The sequence below is a fragment of the Epinephelus moara genome, chromosome 11, assembly GCF_006386435.1.
Source record: "Epinephelus moara isolate mb chromosome 11, YSFRI_EMoa_1.0, whole genome shotgun sequence".
NCBI lineage: Eukaryota > Metazoa > Chordata > Actinopteri > Perciformes > Serranidae > Epinephelus > Epinephelus moara.
The window spans coordinates 33,906,057-33,931,154 of NC_065516.1; positions in this window are offsets into that span (position 1 = coordinate 33,906,057).

The following is a 25,098-nucleotide window of genomic DNA, read 5'->3' on the forward strand; positions in this document are numbered from 1 at the left end:
ATGTTTTAGAATAATAGAAACTTTTTAAAATGACTTAAATTCCACAGTTATTACAGTGTTTACGCCAGGATTTCACAATTTCATTGTGTTCTGCTTTCAAGCCTAAATTGAAACGTCCTGTATCCAGTAAATCCTTCCTGACTTCAGCGTTATTGCAAAATACTGTCATGTCAGAACATTGTTGTAATGAGCCATAATAGGGTATTTGTGTTGTGCCTTCCAAAACAACTTTTTGATTCTTCTTTGGTTTTAAAGTGACTATGAAGGACTGTACTGAGTGGCCAAATGATAATCACAATTATTTTGACACTGAAACACTGAAATCACAATTGACCTATGGTTAAGCCACGCCCCCCTCCACTCACTCAGACAAACTATCAACATTCAGTGCCCGGCGCTATGGCAGGTGTCACAGTACACGGCATTTCACAGGAGGCAACTGATGATTTTTGGGGACATAACGATCAGATGTCATTGAGAAGTAACCAAAAGGGCCTAAACTACGCATTGGAGGGATATATTCATCATTTTATTGTTGAGAAGGTCGATGAAAAGCTTAAATTACAAGCCAAAATTTACAGGTCACAGTGTACGCTTGTGAACCGCATCTGGTTGCCGTCACCATCAAAGACAACAAGTTAAAGTGCCACTGAAGTTAAGGTTTTTGGCTCAGAATATGAGAAAAGGATAACGGCCTTTTTACCATCTTTACCAAGAGTGTCTCTCCGTTAGTTTGGTGCTACAGTATTTACACTGAATCATTCAGCATAACGTTTGCCAACCTTTGTTATCTCTGCCATTACAGATAAGTTAATGAAGCTAAGCTCCAGAAGTTAACGTTAGCTTAACTAGAGCCCTTTGGACAACAGCTAACAATGATGTACGATCACCAAAGTACAAAACTAGAACAAAATAGGCTAATGAACTCCCAGCAAACAAGGTGACATGATGAACAACGCAGCTAGGAGCTAACGTTAGGCTAACTTTAGCTAACGTTAGCTAGAGATGTTAAAGATAACTTTATATTTCTTTCCAGCAAAGTGACAATATGTTGCCTCAAACACAATGTTGACTTACCTTAGAACAGATGTAGACATCATTGTTAATCTTATTCACGTTGAGTTGATGTTGTGGTCTAACGTTACCACACAACTTTATCCAAAGGAGACACTTTTCTCGGTTGAGATGTGGTTTAAAGTGTAAAAAATACACCTGGTCGCCCAGCCTCTCAGGATACCTTGTGTCAGAGTTGCATGTACCTACCTTGTGTCAGAGTTGCATGTACCAACTTCAAATCTCAGAAAAAGCTCATAAAACCGAACAAAACTGACTTTCTGTAATGCATTTCAATGGACGTCCAGGCAGAGAATGTCCCAGTGTATGGGAATGGCTATACGCACTGTGATTGGCTCATCACGTTTGAGGGCGGGACTTAGCCATAGGTCATTTATTTATCCCGATTATTCTGTTTTCACTGACAATTTTTAGAGGACTGTCACAGATTGTCTCATGTACTAAGTGTGGATATAGTGACAGTTTCAGCAAATTTGACGAGAAGTTATTTTTTGAAAGTTACCAACTACAGCTTTAACCAAACAGAACCAGTTCTGTCATCCATCTCATTGTTTCCAGATTTCACCCTTCTGAAGGGTCTAACTCTTTCTGTGAATAGGTCTTTGTGATGAGCCTCCTGCACTCAAAATGCTGGCAACACTTTCATTTATGATTGCCAAAACAGCTTCCACCATTCTCAATCCAGAAAGAGGCTGGGTGAAAAATAAAAACCTGAATATGGTCTCAAGTCACTAAATTTTTAATATTACTACTGTGTTTGGCGAAATATGATAGTGGAATTTTTACTTGACAAATTACAAATAGGGCAGATTTGCTAGATTTAGATCACAGATTAATTCAGCAATAATTACAAATCACTAGAGGTTTCGAAGGTAATACAAGCCCCATGCGAAAAGGGCTTTAATTAAAGTTCAGGAAAGACTTTAGTCAGGGATAAAAGATGGCAACTTTGGCTGTTAGTAGAAAAAAGGAGCCTAAACAGGTTAAAGTCCAACATTTCGTCAAACCATTCACTTGACCTCTGCCTTTTATGGTGACAATTTCACTATGGAGCCTGGAATGTGCGCACCCTTATGGATAGCACTACCAGTGATAGACCTGAGTTGGACAATTCTCTACAGAACTGATGGCAGGCTCTTCAGCCTTAACAGATTCAAAGCCAAGAGTAAGGTCAAGCATTCCACCATCATGGAGCTGCAATATGTAGATGATAATGCCATTGCAGCGCACACCTCAGAAGACCTCCAGGACATTCTGAATGCCTTTGCCAAGGCATGTAGAGCCCTAGGCTTGACCCTAAACATCAAAAATACCCAGGTTCTATATCAACCACCACCTAATAAGCCATCTTCTCAGCCTGCCATAAAAGTTGACAACACGCTGGAGAATGTGGACTACTTCCCCTACCTTGGCAGCCTTCTCTCTTCCAGAGCTGACATAGACTCTGAAGTTAACCAACATCTGAGCTGTGCCAGTGGAGCATATGCCAGACTCTTTGACGACCGAGACCTGAGGACCTAAACAAAGGTCCTGGTTTACAAAGCCGTAATCCTCCCCACCCTGCTTTATGGAGCTGAAACTTGGACCACATACAGTCGACACCTGAAAGTGCTGGAACAATTCCACCAAAGAGCCTTACGTAAAATCCTAAGAACCAACTGGGAGGACAGACTTACCAACATCAGCATCCTGGAAGAAACAAACATGCCTGGTATCACAACCATCATAATGCAACACCACGTCATCTGCATGCCAAGCAATCGCCTACCAAAGTAGATTCTGTACTCCCAGTTAAAGGAAGGACAGCGGGCCCCTGGTTGACCAAAGAAGCGCTATAAAGATAATGGGAGGACCTTGCTCTGCACAGGCACAACCGGAGGAAGGCAGTGCAAGAGGGGGCAGCACAATAAGAATCTGAACGGACCGCAAGGACAGAAAGAAAAAGGCTCCACCACCACCACTCACCACCTCTACTCTCCCTTGCCCACACTGCACCAAGATATGTGGATCACAGATTGGCCTCTAAGCCATCTGAAGAGCCTATAAGACCCTAGACAACCCCATGAAGAGGACAGTCACACTCACTTCAAGTGACCGGCGATGATGGTCTTGTTGCCATGCAATTATTACACCCTATATAGTGGGCTCACCGTAAGTAGGTCCCACATGAGTTATGTTTGGGCTCCCTGGGAACCAAGTGGGTATGGGCCCAAAATGGGTGTCTTATCCAGGGCCAACTCGGGAAAACCCACAAATGTGGGCAACTGTCATGGGGCCAACATGAAACCCATTGACAATCCCATACAGGGCCCATTTTTCAGCCCATTTACTACCCTCAACACAATTCACTACCTACCATCTAATTATAAAACAGAGTTTGTTTTACTGGAAGCTGTTTGTAAACTGGCCGTCAAAGCCTTGCTAATGACTCGTGTGTGATCGGTCACTTTGTAAAGTCTAACAGGAACACAATAAACTAAATCATCGTTTATCTCCTTGAGATTCAATGATGATGATTGAGGTGTCACTACCAATGATGGTTTACAGGTAGATGTGATGAATTAATGATACAGTGGACACTACAAACAACCACAGCTGTAACAGATAGATTTTCCTTGTTATTTCAGTGAAAGGCTTGTGGAGTGGGCACAAATACACCAACAGATCAATAAACCACGTCAACAACCATCTATGGCTTACTGTAGGAGTACAAATCAGAATGAGTTGTGGTCATGGAAATACACCAGAGTTTTATGCATGTGAGCCTCAGGAGAGATGGAATGTGTGATAACTTAACCAATCGTTAATTATATAGAATTATAAAGCTCTGTTTCTTTGATTAACTAACAGCTAACAAACTGACGTCAAACATGGACGGTTAGAAAGCAGCTGCAAACAATTCAAGAAGGCAAAACAAGGCTAAATTACAGAGCCAAGTTAAAGGAGCAGATGGAATCACATTTCACTGGAGTTGTACTTTGTAAAATTCCATGTGACAAATAAATGATTGATTAAATGATTGAAATGAGTAAAAACACTTGTGTGTGTTAACTAACAAAGCATTGGTATGGTCTGGTCCCACCCGAGACTGGGGCTAGAGAATATGGCCATAAATATATAAGCTTGGGGACAATCCATTAAAATAATGCTTTCCCCCTGTAAAACTAAAATCATGTTTTTTAGGACTTCAAGTGACAGTTGAGTAAGAGTAATAAAAACCTGCAGCACCTGCAGGGCTGTCATCGTTACGCATATTCAAAAACTACAGGTTATCCGACACAGCTACGGACTGTCAGTGTTAGATGCTTCAACTGAGCAGATCATCTGACATCCAGAAAACTGACATCCAGTTAAATCATCAGTTTCAGCACAGCAGTTCATCTCCTGCTGTTTGTGTTTCCTGACAACCCATCAGTCTGATATCTGCAGCCTGCTGGCTAGCTAGCATTAGCTTCTCAGCTACATGGCAGGGGCAGACCGAACCAAGTGCAGTGAGCACAGTGTTCAGTTGAATCTTGTGGCTTCACCTCTTGTATTTAAGTTTATTTGCACATTAAGACATAAAAGAACATAGAAAAGGGAAATAAAATGGTTTACATGTGCAGGTGAGGTAGAGACCCATGCCTCATTAGCAAACACAGGTGCACGTCAGTGATAGATCACATGATTCCTTTCTATGCAACCAAATCTCATTCAGGGCACCCTATTTAAACTGCTCTGGCCTGTCTACTGTTGCTGCTTTTTCTGCAAGCTGCTTTGCAACCTGCCTCCACCCCAGCTCCTCCTTTTCATGCTGTGTCTGACTTATTAATGTCATTTCTGTTTGTCTTTGATGCTGCTCTGTTCTGTTCCCCGGGGGTCTTTGCTGCTGCTCTCCCTGCCTTAGGCTTTTCATGTATGCACGTGGAAGGGCAGGGAGGCTTGCTCTCTCTGCCTCAGGCTTTCTGCGTCGGCCTGATGAAAGGCAGAGAGGCACTAGAATAGAGCCACACCACCAAATATAACACTGCAATGTAAATAAAGTTTTCTGACTGAAATATTTCTTAGTGTACTGTTTAGCTGTACGCAGCCGCCATGTTGGAAGAGATCAAGCCAGAACCGAGCACCAACCAGCAGCTTCTTCAGAAGAATATGAGCTAAATTTACATCCATGTATGGCTCATTGTGAGAGTGAAAGCTTGTTCATGTGCATCCAGCTACACAATGAACAAAAAAAATGCATATTCACATTTCAGTTTGTGTGCTTACACACTGTTTTAGTTGTAAATCTACACAGTTTTATGCCTCTGACCACAGGAGTAACAGCAGTCCTATAAACTAATCACGTCCCAGTGTACAGTCGTTACTTAAGGCAGGTAATTTGATTTGATATATTAAAAAAAAACAATTGAAAATCGTCTTACGTCCCAGGATGTCAACTGTTTCACATAAAAACAGAAATACCGAACATTTAACCAAAGATCAAAACTGTACTACAAATCACTAGACATTAAGATAAGTGGGTGCGGTGCAACAAATAAATCATTCCTGTTACATTCAGTGTTCAACCGAGGTACAATAAGGCTACTCAGAAGCCATTAACAGGGTGACAGACTGGAGAACAAAAGAGTTCCTCCACCTGTTCGATGGAGCCCCGTGGGACTGTAAATCTTCTGTGTGATGGCAAAAGCTGATATTCTTCAAATAAAGTGTGAGAGGGATCAGACGTAGACGGCTATCACCAATGTCACTTTTAGACTGATAATAGGCCTAACTTAACTAACTCAATTTTCGCTAAGCCCCACAAGAAGGTTAAACAGCACTGTTGATTCGTGCATCCTTGCCAAAATGGAGGGAGAGAAACAGAAAGTGTAAACATGGGAATTTCAGCGAGAAGGAGAGTGCACAGGGGCAGCAACAATGACGGTCACAGTAGCTCTGAAGCAAGGTTGAGAGCTTGGTTGCTAACGGAAACAGCTATGAAAGCTTTATATTCTGTTAGTTCCTCGTCTGTGATGTATGAAAATTGCATTTTGTAATTGTTGTCTAACTGCCCCTGGAATTTGCCATTGAACAGGTACAGTCATTGTCCCACAGGATGTCTTATTGGTACTTAAACACTGCAGTTGTTAAGTTTCTCCAAATAACTTGTAAATATGTTCTTGTATTATAATTGTATACACCATTCCTCATCAGTTTTTGTATTGCCTGTAACAGCCGACTGCTATAAGATTATTAATAATTTTTTCGAAGCAAGAAACCATACAGCCATGCCTTGAGGCTAAAATTTCATTAACATGTAAATCTGAAGCTGCACAGAAAAGGAATTACTCTATTAATTTTGCAGACCCAAATGTTTTACTTTTTTTTTTTTTTTTACCCAAATGCTCTTTATTGTAGAGAACGGTTCAGGACCAGAAAATGTCCCTGTGGACACCTTAAACCCAGCAGCTCGGCTTTGAGCGCTGACAGCCACATTTACAAGAGAAGGCTCAGACTGTGCTGTTATTAAGATGACACATCTGCTGTATGCACTGAATATATTGAGCTTTGGTTTTCTCTAACTTTAAGGCTTTTCTGACTTATGATTGGTCTTGAATTGGTCCTCATGTTCACAGTCTGATCATGCAAATATATCACCAGTGTACCACCAGCAGCAGCAGCAAGCAAAGCAGTGTAAAGTTATAGAGAAAGCATGTTGAGAGAGACACTTACAACAGAGCACATTAACAAGTCTATGATAAGGACAATCAAACACAATAATCCACTTAGTAGCTTCAGTGCTTTCACTTATTTTACAGCTGTAGGAAGAAATTACAGGGGACACTCAATATATCATTGCCAACTATCAGGCTGTTTCCATGCACTGTTGGTGCGTTTTCCTACGAGTAATGCCCCAAAATTCATACATACCTTACAAAATGATGAGCCAGTAATTCGTGCATAACCCATGTATTTTGGACAGCTGCAGTCACGTGACCAATGCTCTAACAGGAGTAACAAACAAAGCAGTCCAGTTAGGAAGTTGTGACAGTCAGTGGGTCACAAAACGCAGGTCTTTCTCCTGGTACTTTGCCCAGGAGACTGGTGTTCAGAAACATATGAACTCTGAGTCATTTTAAGGTACATCCTCACCATGTTTCTTTTCTCAAACCTAACCCCAGTAACTATACATGCTTAAACCTGATCTACGCAACTCTACGTTACTTAAAGGAGAAGTCTGGTATTTTGCACTTTGAGCCCCATGTCTGGGTTGTTTATGATGAAATGGAGTGGTTAACACCAAAATAGTGACGATAGCTCCTTTTCGAAGAATTTGTCTTTCCCCTGCCTGGCTTAACACTGCTGCCTATGGCCATGTGTGAACCTGTCCTAAAACCACCCTGAACGTTCGTTTTCAAAGCCATGAAACTCACCGAGTGGTCAGTGGTCGTTGATGTTCTGACATAAAAATCGTAGCAAACTGTGGTTTCCGTGATGATGTATTTGACATTTTGTCTAACCCATTGGTTTTCTATAGAAGTCTCATTGTCCGTTGGTAGTAATCCAACACCAGAAACAGAAAGGGGGTTGTTTATGACAAGGTTGTAGTCATTGTAGTCTTTTAGCTCAGCGAAAGTGCCGACTCGACAGCGCTGTGTGCGCTCCTGGAGGAAGAACGAGAACGAACGAAAAAGTCTTGTAATAAGTTTAAACAACTGCACAATGGATTACTCAATTGTAAACAACCTTCGCAGTACGATGCCTTTGAACACAACGCTGATCTTCGTGACGGGGAGACGAGGCGGAGAAAAAAAAGAGTTGAGCGTAAGAGAAAGACAGGGAACTTGTTCCTAAACCAAATGCCACGGCCACTGTGTGGGAGTGTTTTGGACTTAAACCAAATGACAGAGGGCAGCCCAGTAATTTGGACGAGCCGGTGTGCCGGGTTTGTTCTAAAACCATCTCAACAAAAAGAGCGAATACGACCAACTTAACTGCACACCTGACAGTGAGAGACTGACAGTCTATTTTTTCTATTTATTTCGATATTTTTACGTGTTATTTCGGATATTTAAATTTCCTTTTTTGCAAAAAAAACTTGTTAAATAAATGTTTATTTCTCTTTAAAAGGGTGCCAACCTTCTTCTTCTGCTTCTTCTCTGTGTCCCATTACATTGCAATGGTTTCCTGCTGGTTGGCAACACCCTCGTAAAGGAGCATTATGGCCATCAAGTGGGCTGGAGTGTATAACGCTTCAGGGTCAAACGAATGATCAAGAGGAAGTTTACACACAGTTATGAAGCAGCTGAAAAAAAATTGTTCCACAATCGAGATGAAGAGCGAAAACATGGATAGAAACCATTGTTTGCTACGATTTTTATGTCAGAACATCAGCGAACACCACTGACCACTCAGTGAGTTTCATGGCTTTGAACACGAATGTTTAGGGTGTTTTTAGGACACGTTCACACATGGCCATAGGCAGCAGTGTTAAGCCAGGCAGGGGAAAGCCAGATTTTGGTCTTAACTACTCTATTTCATCAAAAACAACCCAGACATGGGGCTCAAAGTGCAAAATACCGGACTTCTCCTTTAAGTAACTTTACTTTAAGGATGTAACGTCATTTGTGGGGTGCTATTTCATAGCATATCATACGAACTGTTGTGTGTGCATTTACATAGGATATCAACCACTGTATGACAAAACGTTGAAACTACATCAAGTCACATAATACGCATTCTATATGAGAGTGTTTTTTTTTGTTTGTAGGCTAGCTAGATTGAGTGAAGCTCTTGTTTATGTCTTCCCCCCTCCCTTCTTTCGTATCGGTTAAGTTGTGCTGAAAAAGAAGCTGCTAATTTTTGTACTTACTCTCCTATTTCTTTGTCCAGGTTTGTTTGTATGTGGTGTGGCCAGTTTATTTTATCTTACTTTGTGAAATGTGTTGTTACACTGTACGTACGTTGTATTTAAAAAAAAAAAATTGTTTTCATATGTTTTCCTTCATTGATTTTAACGTGTATCCTGGCTGGTGTCGGGAAGTTTTAGTGATAAAGTGTCAATGGGCGACATATCCTTGTGTATATTATGAAAATGCACACACAATATTTCATACAATATCTGACAAATTGGCGCCCCACTAGTTACATAAAGTTATGGCATTAAGTTTAGGCAAGTAATGTTACTGTGGTTACGGCTAGTAAAAGAAACATGGTTAGGGCGTGCCTTAAAAGGGCTCAAAGTTCATAGAGTTCTTAAGACTGAAAGTCCTGTGTTTTGTGACCCATCCACCACCCCAACCTACCTCCTAACTCGGCGGCTTGTGACCACTTCACTCTTTACTCCCATCAGCGCACTGGTCTTATGATTACATCCTCCCAAACTACGTGGATTCTGCACGAATTACTGGCTCATCATTAAATGATATTAACGAATTTTGGTGCAGTAATTTTTGTAGAAAAAACTGTCTTAACAGTTTCGGCACTGAGTGGGATTGTGCTGATTGGTGATCAATGGTAAGGACAGTTTATTTATTTTGGGAAATGTATTATATTTTAGGACAACTCATCATATTGTGTTCACACCAAACAAGATGCGAATTTTGAATGCTAGAATATTTGTGTTGACTCGCTACATACGCGCAAATAACTCACATCATATGCGCGTGAAATTGCTGAATCGATGAATGAACTTCCACCGGTACGTGTGTCATGTGTCATACCTCCCCGGAGGATCTCAACACTGATTGGCTATCACAGTGCAAATTGGTCTCTGAAGTTCTGATTTTTTCAGCTCTCACAAATACAGTAAGTGTATGACCTGAAAATCGCCCCAATAGCTTCACTTGCCCCGCTTCATTTGTGTATTGCACGTCATTCCCGTTGGGTCCATCTTGTTCATCACACTACCTGGTGGGAATTCATGCTATCACGTCTTTATCACGACTTTACGTGAAGTTCACTCGTGCAAATTGTTTTATTCACGCTCAGTGTGAACATAGCATCAGTCTGTTTGGAGATTTTTGCAGAACCGCAGAGTGAAAATAGAAGCAGCTGAGCAGGTTGAAATAAATTCCAACACTGCTGGAGAAGTTGTTGGTTTCGTCTGTACACAATTCAAGATTCATAGCCTTCACCTGTGAATAGCACAGACCAGCCACATCGTCGACAATGCCATAGTGTGGCTGTATAGCCTGCTCGCTGTGTAAACCACCATTGAGACTGAAAAGCGTATGTGACAGAGACAGTACAGCCACACAGTAGCATCAGCAGGAAATATTAACCTGTTATTCATCGCTTTGTATTTTAATCTGAACAATTCAGGTTTAAAAAAAAAGACATCTTTGTGGTGCGGCAAAATCTAGTGATGGTCTTTCTTTTTATGAGAAGCCATCATTACAATGCCCACCTACTTTTTCTCTCTTACACTCACAGTGAAGTGCAGGTAACACAACAGAGACCTTGGCTATTTCTTACACACATTTCTTCCTTGCTATAGACTTGTCCTGTGTTCTGTTTCTGCTTGTGAGGCTTCAGTCTGTAATCGACTTTGAATCCGTGCCCTAATCTGTACGATTTTATTTAGTTGTCATTTTAAGTGCATAACAGCTTCTACCATAGTCTGTTTCACTGTTCTGTAGGTGACCATTGCTGCTCATACTAGCTATCAGATATGATACTTTACAAATCAATCTTTCTGGTTCCAGGCACAAGCATGGTAAAATAAATATAGCAAACCGTTTGGAAAAATACTAGCTTAAGCAATAGCCGTCCCGACAGCTCCATGGGACCTTGGTAGCAGAGGGGTAGGTGTTGAAAAATGTGTTGTGTGCTCTCTAATAGAAAACCACAATACCCAATGTCGAGGGACTGCAAGACAAGCAAGTACACTGAACTGTGCAAGATTTTGAAAGATCTGGTTTGTGTTCCTGATAAAGACTTCCTCCTCTTCACCTCCTGATAAAAGGTCAGAAGTGAAACTTTTTTTTTTGTCTGAACTCCTGATAGCTGTCTTAGTATTGTAAAGGTCAAGGTATATCCACACAATGTTCGTATTGTTGGGTGCGTCATTACCTCTCGTATTACCTAATGTGCTTTTGTTTCCTCGTATTTCTCAGGTGTTTTATTTTATACTTGTAAAAAGTGTTTTGGTTACTCTTTCTGTGGGGCATATAGAACATTTTAATGAATGCACAGTGCATTATAAGAGTTGCTATACATATGCCCTCACAGTGCATTAATGTCTGACATGAAAAGTCATTAAGGAATCACAAATAGCATATCATAATGTAGGGTTAGGTTTCCTTGTTTCCAGTTAGTAATGGTGTCTTTTGTTTTTTTGTATTTAGGTATAGTATTTTTTGGGGAGACTAAAAGTTGCTGTTTGCTTTAAGCACAGTGGTTTATCTTTTGGTTGAGAAATGATGATGGTTCATCTTTGCCTCGTCTCTTTCTGTAAACATCGCACATAGTTAGATATTAGTTCAGTATCTAATATGAACTGAACGAAAATATTAGTGCAACATTTTGTTTTTGCTCCCATTTTTTGTTAGTTGAAATGAAAATTGTTAGCTAGTCCTCGGAAATGACTTGAGAGTGCTTTTCAAGTTCATTTGCCCCCTAAGTGCGGTTCGTTTGGGCAGGTGTGAACACAGCAATCACACTCAGGTGTGCACCAAAACAACCGGACCGAGACCTTCTTGAAGAGGTGGTCTCAGTCCGGTTCCAAAGGAACTCTGGTGCGGTTGGTTTGTGGTGAGAAGGTGTTCCGACCTGGATGTGAAGCAACTGCAGTCACATGACACATTGTTTGGGTTAAACATGAGCATGTTACAGTCCTGGAGGATTATTAATGTGCACCTCCTCCTGTACTGCCTTAATATGCACATTCAGCACATCCAATGCATCAAAACATTGTTTTCTAGTTGGAGCCGCGCCTCGTTTTCAAACTGTATGGTTTGACTAAAATGAACAATGACAGCAATATAGTCCACGATGAGCAGCGCTAAAATCAACCTGCGTAGTTGTCCCTCCATTGTGACATTAGAAAGTGTCACATTTATCTTGCAAGTGTACTCTTCTTCAACGTTTGCTTTACTTCCTGGATTTTTCCCACATGGAAATTCTGACCAATCAAGAGCAGCTTTCTCACACAAGGCATTTGATCTGGTCCGCTTGTAAATGCTGCCGTGAGAACACGAACCAACTCTAGGCAATTATACAACTTTGGTACAACATGAGTCCCTGATTCAGACCAAAGGAGACGACTCTAGGGCTGACAGCAGCTTAAGAGAAAGGGTGACAAGGTGTTTGCTATTAGGGATCCAGCCCTTTGGAAAAGCTTATCGGAAGAACTTGGACCAGATAACTCACTGCCCTCTTTTAAATCATCTCTCAACACTTTTACCTTCTGGTTTCTTCTTAATCACTTTATCTGTTACCTATGTTATCTGTTCTTTAATGTTTATTTTTATCCATTATTTTTCTTCACTTTTAGCTGCTTTAGTCATCATTGTTATTTGCTGAGTGTGAATTTGTATTTGATTGTTCTCCTGCTTTCTTGTATTTGTCCTTGTCTGTGAAGCTCTTTGTAATTGTAGTTTTGAAAGGTGCCATATAAAGTTATTACCAGCCTTGACAACATTGCAGCGGCTGGTATTGTTTTCACCCTGTGAGTGTGTGTTTGCATGTAAGTCATCATGGTGAAATGTGTACCTGGTGACAGCTATTGTAGCGGGAAATGCCACAGAAGGTGTTTGGAGTATTTTGCCAGGTGTTTTTATTTCTGCCTGTGGACAGATTTGTCAGTGTGATAGCGTCATAACCGTGCATGCATGCAGTCGTGGCACTTTACAGGTGTGTAGTTGAGATCAAAATTTGAAGATAGGTTTGAAAATGGATGTGTTCCGAGCAAGAGGACAGAAGTAGAGGGGTAGGAAGAAGACAGTGTCACAGATGTGACAGTTTTGAGAGCTGTTGCCCACAAATAACATGTTAATTTCATTACCTTAAGCTGTCTCTAATGTCTGTTCCTTAAATTTGGCAGTACATCCAACCACCTCACAACCACAGACCATGTGTAGCCACATCAGCCCGGGAACTCCACATGCCATGTTTTCACCTGCAGGATTGTCTGAAACCTGCCATCTGAACATCCGATGAAACAATTTGCAGAATCCGAGAATTTCAGCAGCAACCGTCTCAGGAAAGCTCATCTGCACGCTCGTCATCCTCACCGGGGTCTTGACCTGACGGCTGTGAGGTTTGTCATAAGCAGCCTGAGTGACAGATGCTCACCTTTGATGGCGTCTGGCTCTTTGGAGAAGTGTTCTCTCCACTGATGGGTGTATGACATCATGTGGGTGAGCGGTTTTCTATGCAGACGTCAACAGCTTGTCTCATGGTGGCGGTGGAGATATGGTATGGGCTGACATAAGCTACAGACAAGGAACACAGGTGCGTTTTATTGATGGCAGTTTGAATTCACTGTTGTTCCATTCATCCGCCACCTTCGCCTCCCAGTTCTTGCATGCACACTGACTAGACTGAGCATGTTTGGGACGCTCTGGATCGGCATGTGTGACAGCATGTTCCAGTTCCTGCCAATATCCAGCAACTTCTCACAGCCGTTAAAAAGCAGCGGGCCAACATCTCACAGGCTACAATCACCAACCTCATCTAAGTGGTGGTGGATATCTGTGACTGAAAAATTAATTTCTGTAGCACTATAGTCAGATCCTAAAAATGGTCTAACTGCAAATTTAACAGCAGCCTCTAATTGTTATCGGCTAAAGGAGCACCTGTGTAATAATGATGCTATTTAATAAGCATTTAACATGCCATACCAATCAGTTGGATGAATTACCTTGGCAAAGGTGCAAGTACTCACCAACACAAATGTTAACTATTTGTGAACAAAACTTGAGAGATAACCCATTTGTGTGCACAAAAAAGCAGAGCATAAACTAAAATGATGTTTGGTTGAGTGTAATTAAACAAGCACAGGTTGTTCTCATGCACTGTGAGTGCGTTTTCCTACGAAAAGTAATGCACCAAAATACGTGTATATCCCATGCAATGATGGGTCAGTAATTCATGCGATTCGGTCCATGAGGCAGCTTGAGGTGGTGGATGGGTCAAAAAATTTACAACTTCCAGAGGAGACTGGGTTTGGAACCATGTAATTAATTTTAATGTATGTCCTCACCATGTTTCTTTTTCTAAAACGAACCGTAGTAACTTTACGTTCATTACATAACAGTTGTATGAGGATATGTTGAAAGTCTGCAGTCATTTTGAAAATTAAAAATGCTTAGGTTACATGTGCATTCTATCCTGTTGGTGATCCAGCTAAGTCGGGCCGTCGGTGAGCGTCTGTCGCCCTAGTTTTTGCGGTGTGTCCCGCACCGTCTGCACGGCGGCGGCTTTTCACCAGATTGAGCATGTTCAATCGGTGGTGGAGCTTGTCCGTGAGAGAGATCATTCTGATTGGCTGTTCAGGTTTTATTTCCTCGCCCCTGTAGCGAGTGAATCTGCCTGTAGTGAAACCGGGGCTAACCGGTGCTTCCTCCTCAGGCTCCACTTCACTCAGCTGCCCCACAGACCCGCTGCTTCTTCACACTTTAACCTGAATAACAAACCGGAGCTAGCTGGGAGCGGCTAGCGGAGCGTTAGCCGCAGCATGACCGGAGGGAAGCACAGCCAGTTAGCCTCCGCTAGTCTCTGAGCTAGCCCCGGCTCTCCGTTTGGATCCAACCGGAGCACCGAGCCCTGGTTTGTTATTCAGGTTAAAGTGGGAAGAAGCAGCGGGTTTATCGGGCAGCTGAGTGAAGTGGAGCCTGAGGAGGAAACACCGGGACCGTCTGGATGTAATAGTCCGTGGAGGTGCTGCGGTGCTCGGCTGCACAGATAGGAAACCCCTCGGCTGACAGGATGTACCACTCTCTCACTCCGCTCTCTCTCACGCAGGCGCAGAACATACGTGCTACTTGGCCGTCGGATGTAGTCCGTGTAGTGTGTTCAAATGCAACTGACACAGGGCGACGTGAGGCGACGTAGACGATGCAACAGTTGGCTTTTGTCGCCGCTTTTGTCGGTTTGGTGTGTCCGCACCTTAAGCTAAGAAGCTAACAGGTTTGCTAACTGAGACTGACAATTTCTTCTTACTGAATTAAATTGTGTATGGCCAACAACACCCCAACAGAGCAGTAAAACAGGCCTAAAGAGCTTTTGTAACAGCACAGTTTAGGAGTTAGCGGTTAGCTCGCCAGAGGAGTCTACCAACCAGCCCTGGATTTCATATCCATGTACAAGCAGGTCTTCAGAATCCACAGTGTTGAGTCACAATTAGCCTGTTTCCAAACTTGTAACATTTAATTTTTTATTATTTTTTTTTACTTCTTAAGGAAAAGGCTGTTACCTACAAACACACGCTACAACATAAAACATCACACGTCTTCAAATGATCACAGCACCTACAATTTTAATGGCATTTCCTTGACGTGTTCAGTGCAGCAAAATGAAAAAACAAACATATAAAATATAACAACTGTGAGTGTGTGAATGTGTGTGTGAGCACAAGCCTGACAGAAATAAAAGAAGGAGCATGATGCAGTGTGTGTGGACTGAGGTTGTCATAAAGGTGTTACAGCAGCTATAACCCCCTCTGCATCTCCGCAGTAACAGAAAGCACCGCAATGTTTCTAACACCTTGTAACCCGCATGCAAAATGAGCAGCAACACTATTACCTGACCTTATGAATTATTATCGTCATCTAATGCATTATGACTGCAGATACACTGTAAGACACTGTAATGCATTACCAAGGCTTACAATGAAACTAAAGATGCATTATGCATGTGTTGTCTGCTACAGGTAGGGGATCAGTGCTTTTTAAATATTGCTATGATTATAATTCAAATTGTTTTAAGGGGAAACACCCCAGGGGAATAGGGTAGAAATAACTACAAGATGGCACCATAAAACTTCCCCTGTCGATTACTTACAGCAGAACTGGTTTTGTAAAATTTCATGTTTAAATATTCAAATGAGGTGTTATCTAACTAAATGTGCACTGATTTGCATTCATTTCCAGGACAAAAAATTGGATGGAGCCAGGTTCAACATATTTGTTTTTTACTTTGCTGTCATATTAGAGTCAACGAGGGGATTTTGGATATCTCTTTTTATTACTCCATAAATCAGACAATACCGTCTTAGCCAAGGTTTTAGGAATAAAATGTTCTCTAAATCAGGCTATAAATGACATATTAATAAACCCTTATGGAAAAAAGCTCAGAATATAGACAAAAAAATAAATAAATAAATAATAAATGTTGTGTTTATGTATACAATGAGGCTTTACCTAATAAAATACGCACTTTTTTCATATATTTCCAGAAGAGAAATCTGACTCAAATGTGTATTTCGGACATTTTCTTGTCACTAGTCTAAAAGACGACATGTTATGGAAGCAAAGCAGCCCAAAATCTCAAAAACAGACCAGTACATGACAAATCTATATTTTTATTTGGGGTGTTTCGCCCAAACTGCAACCTCGGGGGCTGGAAACTGAAGTCAGCATACAAGTGAAAAAAACTGCAGTTCTTTGAACAACCACTTGAGGCTGGCTCCAGAGGCCAGGCAGTCCCCACAGACCTCCATGTTAAAATGTTTACAGCAGAAATAAACACGTTTACGTCCTGGTACAAAAAATGGTTTTGGTCTCCATAGTTAATTTCCCCTTTGGGTCAACTAAAAAAAGTTTTATTTTGTATATAAGTCACCTATTTATGTTTTATTAATGCTTAAAGTGATACATAATTAAAGGTGGGCCGTTTGGAGTGGCAGGCTGTCAGTAAGGTCCATTCCTCGCTTCTCCACAGGGCCAGCATCTTGACTAAATATGGTCACTTCTGGCTCAAAAACCAAAACAAAATGGTGACGGCCAAATGACCAACCTGAAAATGGGAGGCCACAAACCAATGAGTGACGTCACAGTAGCTACATTCATTTCATACAGTCTGTGGTCTCACCTAAGGTATGAAATATATATATATCATATAAGGTTGGATACAGCATTTTCATCGTTTATTTTTTGTGAGTACTGATAGTTCCTCTGCTCTGATCTGATCTTTTTGCTGCAAGTGTTTGAATGTGGCGATGATGGGTTGAGGTTAGTGATGGCCAAATGAAGCCTCATGAAGTGTTTTCTTTATTTTCTGAGCCCACTAGATGGCGCCTTTTGCTCAACAAATGGTTGAAAGCACACTGAATTGCCATTCTTTGAGCCTCTCTCATTAAACCATGAGCACCATCTAGTGGGCTCAGAAAATAAAGAAACTGCTTCATGAGGCTTCATTTGGCCATCACTAGTTGAAGCCCTTTATCTGACGGTTTGCCGAAGTGGTGAACTCTGTGGAGCGTGATGTTTTTGACGCTGTCGGATGGTAATTTCAGGTGAGTTATCTTGAAGTTTTTGACTAATGATTCTGGGTTGTCTGGGGTTTTTTCGGGGATGCCTGTGAATATGAGGTTGTCGCACATGGGACGGGTTTGTATGTCCAGGATGGTCTCTGTCATCACCATCTGCATGCATTTGTCCATTGACTGTTTTAACAGTGGTGTGATATTCCTGATTTGTTTTTTGCAGTGTTACAGTGTTGGCTGCTGCGTATGTTTTTAACTTCTTGGTGTAGTGAAAGTAGGAGATCAAACTTTTGGGTCCATGCTGGCCAATAGAATAATCTCAGTTTTGGTGGTTCTGTGGTCTTTTGTGTCCATTAGAGTCTGTTTCTTCCTTTTGATGGGGTTCTCTGAGTTTGGCTCTTGTTTCATGTTGGTTTGCAAGTGGTAACAGTGGTTGATGAATGAGTTGTTGAGATCCATTATATCCTCCACTGTAAGGTTATTTTATTTCAGAATGGTTGTAGAAGGTTGGCTGTGGTTGTGATCTAACCCGAAATGTAGTTGTTTTCCTTTTCTTTTATCTTAGTTTACTGTCACAGCTTAAGTTTCTTAAGTTCCTGTCTTTTCACATCACTTCACTTCCTGCCTCTGTGTGTTTTCCCTCCCTTTTGATGACTTCACCTGTGTCTGATTGTCTGTCCCGCCCTGATTACCCTCACCTGTGTCTCGTTGTCCTTCCTTCCTTTAGTGTGTGTCTTGTTTTCTCTCAGTGTCAGTTCGTCTCAGTTCCTTGTGTTTGGCGTTCCAGCCTTTTGTTTCCCAGTGTCCTTTTCTTGATTTTTGGATTTACCCTGTTGATTGACTCATCCCTGTTGGATTTGTTTACCTTCACTGATTGTCCTTCTGTGTACTGAACCTGCCTTTTGACCAGTGAAGACTGTGCTACCCGAACTGTCTCCAGAGTTGGTTCACCACTTGTTACATACATAAACGTTAGTGCTCATATTGGGGCTCCACCACTGTTGCTCACCTGAATATAACATTCAGTAGTGCTTCACTGCAGTCCTATAGTGTCAAAAGGTGTGTACGAGGCAGCAAGGAGGAAGAGAATGCAGACAACCAGTCAGACAGGACCCCTTCAGTGGTTTTAATGGTTAAAAAAATATATAGTGGTTCATGGATTAAGTCAGCGTGTTCAAACAGAAGTAATCAAGAATCCGCAGGTCAACAGGGTGAGGCAGTTAGCCATTTCTGGGTTCAAATTTTAGAGTCTGGCACGAAGCAACACTGACGATCTTGCCAGGAGCAGGTGATGATGGGCTGGTATAAACACTGGTGTGGAGTAGGTGAGCAGGTGGCAACAGGGGTCAGGTGACTGGTAACGCTGGGAATGTCTGAAGGTCTGAAGAGTTCCTGAGAATTCATGGGCCTGGGAGAAGTGAGCAGTGGCTGGAGCCAGGGACAGACTGAGCAAAATTAAAAAATGTGAGGCAGCCTTTGTGACGCGCGCATGCCGTTGCCATGGCATCTGGTCTAAACAGTTACGCATTCGGTCCACAGTTGGAAACATCCAGAAATATCATATTATTAAAATGTCATCTTGTGAAAAGAATTTGGCACTGAGTTGCTGCTGTTGTCCCCATCTGTTCCAAATAACAGTGATACAGCAGCTGCATTGACTGACCACTCAATGCTGCCATCTCTAGACTCTCTAAACCGGCAGCATGCCCTGCCTCATCCATACTGCCACTGTCTCTCCTGAGAGAGCAGAGGCAAGGAGACATAAAAGCTCCAGCGTGTTTGAAACATAATGATGGTGACTAATGATAGAGGGTGGTGGGGTGCAAATGGAATGTACCCTAAATCTTTAGAGAGTGATGAATGGCTTTATCATGCAAGAGCAGCATATTTCAGTGCTAAGCCCCAAGGAGCTGTGCACAGCCTTGCCAGCCCAGAAAACAGGGTTTAAGTGTTTTGAACCTTTTCGTGTCTCAATCACTAAAACCCATCTCTTTGCTGGTGCTGAGCAACAATCGCCCTGATTTATGCCAAAGCAAATGTGGACGTTGCAGTTGTTCCAATAGCTGCCCCCCAGAAAAACTCAAACTGTAGCAACACAAACAAAACAAACAAAAAAAAATCCCCATACCTAACTTCTTTACTTCTGTGTTCTCTTACTCTTCCAGTAATATCATGGTATAATACTATAGTATAGCTATGGTGCAATATCTTTGGAAATAAGCAAGACACCACACTCATATCTGTACGATGCTTATGTAGCTGAAACCAGCAAACAGTTAGCTTAGCACAGAGACTGAAAAGGGGGAACATTTTCCTGCTCTGACCCGCCTGTGGGTAGTGATGGCCAAATGAAGCCTCATGAAGCATTTTCCTTTTTGTAATGAGCCCACTAGATGGCACTTTTTGTTCAACAAAAGGTTGAAAGCACACTGAATTGCCATTCTTTGAGCCGCTCTCTTTAAACCATGTGCGCCATCTAGTGGGCTCGGAAAATAAAGAAAATGCTTCACGAGGCTTCATTTGGCCATCACTAGGTGTAAGTATCAAACAAACCCAAAGGACTGGGCACTGGGCAGTGTTCCCCAGAAAAGCCAAGTGAATTCAGTAGTCATTGTGTTATCCAGGTCATCAGGGATTTCTAGGCTTAAGTTGTGCATGAATGAAACAGTAAGTGTTACCTTATTTATTGCAAACACTACAGGTGGTTCATAATCATGTTTATTTATGCTGGTTATAAAAAGCCTACGCATATGGTTCACCAAAACACAATTTACAGTTTTTTTTATTTTTTTATAAGTTTGACTTCAGTTTAATAGCATTACTTGTTCTACATTCTCATTTCTGACTGTAATTTCAGGTAATTGTAATAATAATTAGCAGAATAATAATAATAATAAACTTTTCAAAACACATTTACAAAGTGCTGTACAATAAAACTAAACACATTTAAAAAACATAAAACAAATAACATCGTAAAATGTCATCTAGTAAAAGATAAAATAAAGAAAGCCAAAACTGAAATCAAAATAACAAATGGGAAATAGATTCAATAAGATAGTACTAAAATAGACAGACAGCTCAGATAAAGTCACAATAAGCTTTCTGATTGAAGTATGTTTTTAGGAGAAACAAAGCCAGTGACAGCCTTATATCCTCGATCAGGTCGTTCCAGAGGTTCAGGGCCCTCATTGAAAAAGCTCTGTCCTCTTTGGTCCTCAGCCTGGACTCTGGGACTAGCAGAAGACTTCTGCCCAAGGATCTCAAACTATGCAGAGGTTCATAAAGGAGTAAAAGTAGTGATGGCCAAATGAAGCGTCATGAAGCATTTTCTTTATTTTATGAGCCCACTAGATGGCTTTTTTTGTTCAACAAAAAGTTGAAAGCACACTGAATTGCCATTCTTTGAGCCTCTCTCTTTAAACCATGAGCGCCATCTAGTGGGCTCAGAAAATAAAGAAGATGCTTCATTAGGCTTCATTTGGCCATCACTACTCCACCTTTGTTGTCAGAAACACAAAGTACCATCTATTGGCTGTATGTTTGCCATCATGAGGGACAGTTTGGATTGTTTTAATTCGAGCTGTATGGGTATTTAACTATTATTAGATACCTACAAGCACGCAACTTCCGTGTTGTAGCGCCAACACGCAAGCTAAGCAATGTACTCCTGTGGACGGGGGCAGCAGCAAAACTTATCTAAGCCACCTAAAAATAGTCCCACTTTAAAATATCTGTAACATTGTCGGTGTATGTTATATGAAGAGTATTTTCATTTCACTCTACATTTCTGTCATCACTAGCTAAAAGCTCTGAAATGTAATCTGGAGCCACAAAGAGCCTTAAAAGTAACCAATAAGATTTTAAAATCAATCCCAAAACAAACAGGGAGCCGATGTAAAGAGGCTAAAACTGGTGTGATGTGGTCGTGCTTCTTGGTTTTGGTTAAAAGCCTTGCAGCTGAGTTCTGAACAGTCTGAAGTTGTTGTAAAGTTTTTTGATTAAGACAGGAATAGAGGCTGCTGTAGTAATCAAGACATGAAGAGAGTAAAGCATGTACAACAGTTTCTGTATCTCCACAGTTAAAATAGGTCTTATTTTAGCAATGCTCCTGATGTGGTAAAAACAAGCTCAGTGATGGTCCCTGCCAGCTTTACTGTGTGTGTACATTGAGTTTTGCCCATTGATAATGCAGTTCATATGCAGGGTTTGAAAGTGTAGGCTATAAATAACCGGATTGTTTTATCTACAGGATGCATTGATTTATTTAAATGTGAAATGTAAAAACACCCACAAGCTGCTCTGCTGCTTCACTTTGCTTCTGCAACTATGAGGTATTAATTTTTATCCCTATTAAACAGACTGTACTCATTTTATACATTAGTAGTTTTACCTACTGGAGGGCTGCAGAGCCGTGCGTAGAGAAAAGAAACAATAGACCAGCTGCATAAAAATAGCGTTGAGCAGCGTGGTGCCTGTGTGGGCAAGCAGAGCTTCTGTGGTCGGTGTCGCAGCTTCATTCATTATAATGGATGCGCTCTGCTGTTGGTGTGCTGCTGCAGACATGTTGCACCTCCTCCGTGTCCCATGTATGTTGGCCGTTAGTGTTGTTTCTGGATCAGAGGAGCACTCTGAGAACAAACTGAAGTGAACCGGAGTTCAGTTCAGAATGTTCTGAGATTTTAATGAAACACACAGTTACATATTGTTCAAGGATGTGAGCGGGTTGATTTACTGTGAGAATAGATAAGACAAAAAAGCGAGGAGGTGGTTTAAGGCTATAACTTCACAGGTACGGGTAAAAATGAACTACACACAGGCAGGCAGCTGGTGAGGACAAAAACATATGTTTTATTTTCCAGATGTGCGGTATACGTTTTAGCATCTAAATCACTATTTTCAAGCTGCAGTTCCTTTTGTTTTAAAAGTCAGTGACACAAGTGACCTCGTGGTCACATGACATGTCTCATGAAACTTTGCAGCCCGAGGATGAGGTGGCAGCCTACATGGAGTTCAAGACACCCAAGGAGGATCCTTTGGAGGTTTGATGGTGGTGGAAGGGGCATGCTAAAATGTTTCCTAACCTGCCAGTGATTGACTTTTATTAATGGGTGCGGCTTTGACTGAGACAAAATGACGGGTAATCCTTTCCCTTTAAATCCATTGTGACGTGAGCTACGCCATGCATCATGGAGCGAAGGAGAGAATCTGCTGTGTGGAGGTATTTCACACTATTTCAACTGCTGTTGCACAATTGTTTATTTTTTGTTAAAAATAAATAGTTCATCACTGCATTAATCTGTTTCATCTTGTTTCATTTTATCTCAGGAAAGAACTGCGTAGTCATCAATGCCTGATGCCTCTAGTCTTTTCTGTTCTACATGTAAAGGTATATAGCTTTTTAGGTCAACCATGGTATCGGATCGGTTTCGGGTATCGGCTGATACTCAAAGCCACAGCATCGGGATCAAAACTGAAAAAGCTGGATTGGTGATTCTACAGGTGGGTGCAGTTTTCAAAAATGGACCTGTGCAGGACTTCGACTCACATAATGGTTTTTATGACTTCCTACAAAAATGCACAAACACAACAGTTTGTATCATATCTAACAATTTAGCGTGCCGCTAATGACATTACCTAATGTAAAGTTACGTAATGAATGTAAAATCATGGAGGTTATGTTTAGGCAATAAAGTTACTGTGGTTAGGTTCAGCAGGTGACGATGTACCTTACAACCACTTAATGTGTACACTGTTAAGAATACCTGTGTTTTGAGACCCATCCACCACCCCAACCTGCCCAAGAGACCACTTCCTTCTTTACTACCGTCACTGCGCTATATGTATCATAACAATGCAGAAGGTTCGGTTCAGCCATGTTACAAACAGATGCTGCCCAGCGGTTTATCATACCACCTTAAAAAGTGACTTTCAGCGTCAGGTGTCTGAAGCCAGTGGTATTTGACGACTTTGGAATGAGAACAGACTGTCAGCTGATTGAGTGGAGGCCGGAGAGTGAGGTTTGAACACTGGGAACTGCCCATTGGTCCGACATCCCATTGTTCCGACCATATTAAACTCATTGTTCCGAAGTCCCGTTGTTCCGAAATCATCATGATGCCCTGTGGTTAAGGTCTGGTTAGGTTTAGGCACAAAAACCACTTGGTTAGGGTCAGGAAAAGATCATGGTGTGGGTTAAAATGAAAAAGAAAGTGGCAAACACATAAGCTGTGAGCCTGCTTCGCCTCAAGCCTTTCCCAGCTGACCCAGAGCCGGTCGTGGCGCACCATCAAGGCAGAAATACGCCCGCCGGGAGCCGTTCAGCACCGCGGACCGTCGGACTAATGGGATGTCGGACCAATGACATGGACCCTGAACACTAAGGGGGCCATACGCATGCCACGTCTACCGCTCAGGCGTCACTCCAGCGTCTGCTGCATGTTTACATTGAAAACACTTAATATGAGAGCCCAAAAACACATCATGTGTATGGCTCCTAAGACTTATCAATTGATGAGAATGTAAAGCTAAAAAACTTTTAGGCTTCATTTTTTTAAACACTCCTCAGCATCTGCATACTTGCGAATGTGAGAGTAGATTGTGTTCAGATGTCTGTCGCAGTTGCTGCCTTATCCTGAAAATCTACATCTCACCAGCAGCTCAACATTTATGATTTATCTGCATCTGTGAAGCCATCTACGTAGCAAAGAACTGTCTGTCCAGTGGTCGGCACAGAGACTGTAGGAAGCTGAAGGTGTCAGATTTGAGAAGAGACAGCCAGTCGGGAATGACCTCTGTGGTTTTGTAAGGCCATCATCGACATGAGCCAGGAATAACTTTCAAAAGAAAAGTTTTACACGCGCCATGTCAGACACTCGCTGTCTTTCCTCTGAGCCGTATTTCAGGTTTTGTATATCCAGGAGCATCACAACAGCCGCAACTGAATCACTTGACGGTTTCACAGAGTAGGAATTTATTGTCTCATCTTCTGTTTACAAGCCCAGTCCCACATGGACCTATAAAACCACACTGCAGCTAGTACAGGTCAAAGTCAGCAATTTTGTAAGTAAAATAGAGGTCGAGAAACTGTCAAGTTTTCTGCCAACCTACAGCTTTCCTGTTAGTCTCTGCTCCGAGTCATAAAACAAAAGTTTACTCTGCTCAGCTGGAGAGCCAAACCACTAATATTGCATGATGTACAGTACAGTACAGTACAGTATATCACAACGTCCACAATGTGCAGAAGTATCACACTGCTTCTTGCAGATATGAAAGCCTGTCTGCCACGAGTAATTTACAGGACACTTGCCCTCAATTCATGCACTCGTGAAGGTTAGGCCAGGCATTCATTTAGGCAAATCAATATCCTTTTATTTAGTATAGTGCTCTTAAATGCCGACTGTTGCCTTGTGGGGAAAATATCAATGAGTCTCTTCCAATAATGTTTCACAGCCTTCCATTCTGATCCCTGAAAATATTTATCAGAGGGAAACATTTCACTACACAAGCATGACGAATGGATGTGTCAAAAGAGAATGCATCACCAGGGCAGGCTTTTAATATAATTATTAACTTTGACTTGCCCTCATTTTTCAAAGGGCTAGGATTGGGAGACAGAGCCAGTGGCGGTTTTCTTT